Here is a 1,095-nt window from a genome sequence, read left to right on the forward strand (position 1 = left end):
TCCACAAGGTCAGCGGCTTGAAACCCCCAGCCGCTCCTTGGGAGACAGACCGGGCTTTCTGCTCCCGAAAAGAGGCGCCATCTCGGAAACTCGCGGGGACAGTTCCGCCCTGTCCTCTTGGGACTCAAGGGCAGTGAGGTTGGGGTTCTGTTTTGAGTGGTGGTTGCTAGCCATCGCTGGCTCGTCCCAACCTGCCATGGGCCCTTGTGTGACAACGTAGAACTGCCCTCCCCCCCCACCCCCGCTGCTTGGCTCTCTCTCAGGAGGGACCGGCCCCTGGAGAAGGGTGCTTGGTGAAGTAGCTCACTGCCCTCCAGTCGGTTCTGGCTTGCCTTGACCCAGTAGGAGGGAGCAAGGGCTCCCCTCTCCCCACTCCCAAGGGTTTCTGAGGGTACACATCTGCATGGAAGGGAACAGCCTCATCTTTCTCCGGCAGAGCGACGGGTGGGTTTGAACCACCGGCCCTACAGTCAGCACCCCAGTGCGTCGCCCACTGTACCCTCTCTGGTTCTCGGTGTTCTTGTTAGGGGCCCTCAAGTTGGCTCTGACCCACGGCCACCCCGTGCACCACAGAGCGGAACATCGGAACAGCGCCAGGGCCTGCCCGTCCTCGCCGTGGTGGGGCCCGTGCCCCAGCCCATAGCCACAGCCCCTGTGTCCGCCCATCTCCTGGAGGGCCTTGCTCTTTCTCGCTGCCCCTCCGCTTGACCCCACGCAATGTCCTCTGCAGGGAGGCTCTCTGGGGACAGCATGTCCAAGTCCATGAGATGAAGTGTCGCCACCCTTGCCTCTAAGGAGCGCTCTGGCTGGGCGTCTTCCAAGCCAGATGGGCTTGTCCTTTGAGCAGTGCCTGGGACCCTGCTCTGGCAGGGGGGCAGTGAGAATGAAGACCCTTCCTGCAATGGGGTGACACGGTGGCCGCTACCATGGACTCAAACACAGGCTGTGAGGACGGCGGGGCCCGCGGTGTTCTGTGGTCCGTCGCGTTGCTGTGGGTCAGATCCGACTGGACAGCTGCTCATAGCAGGAGCTTCAGGAAAGGCCTGTCTTTCCAGCTGCCTGTGGGTGGGCTCAAACTACCAGCCTTCCGGTTGC

General features: G+C 62.6%; 1 protein-coding gene across 1 annotated transcript in view; it reads left to right on the forward strand.

The window, feature by feature from the left end:
- Positions 1–1,095, forward strand: part of TSPAN32 (tetraspanin 32) — a gene marked incomplete at its 3' end in the record, with an annotated part of 30,885 nt that overhangs the window by 4,718 nt on the left and 25,072 nt on the right. The window lies entirely within an intron of this gene.

Source organism: Echinops telfairi, unplaced genomic scaffold (genome assembly GCF_000313985.2).
Source record: "Echinops telfairi isolate 266 unplaced genomic scaffold, ASM31398v2 ScPeMD7_37;HRSCAF=141, whole genome shotgun sequence".
NCBI classification, from domain to species: Eukaryota; Metazoa; Chordata; class Mammalia; order Afrosoricida; family Tenrecidae; genus Echinops; species Echinops telfairi.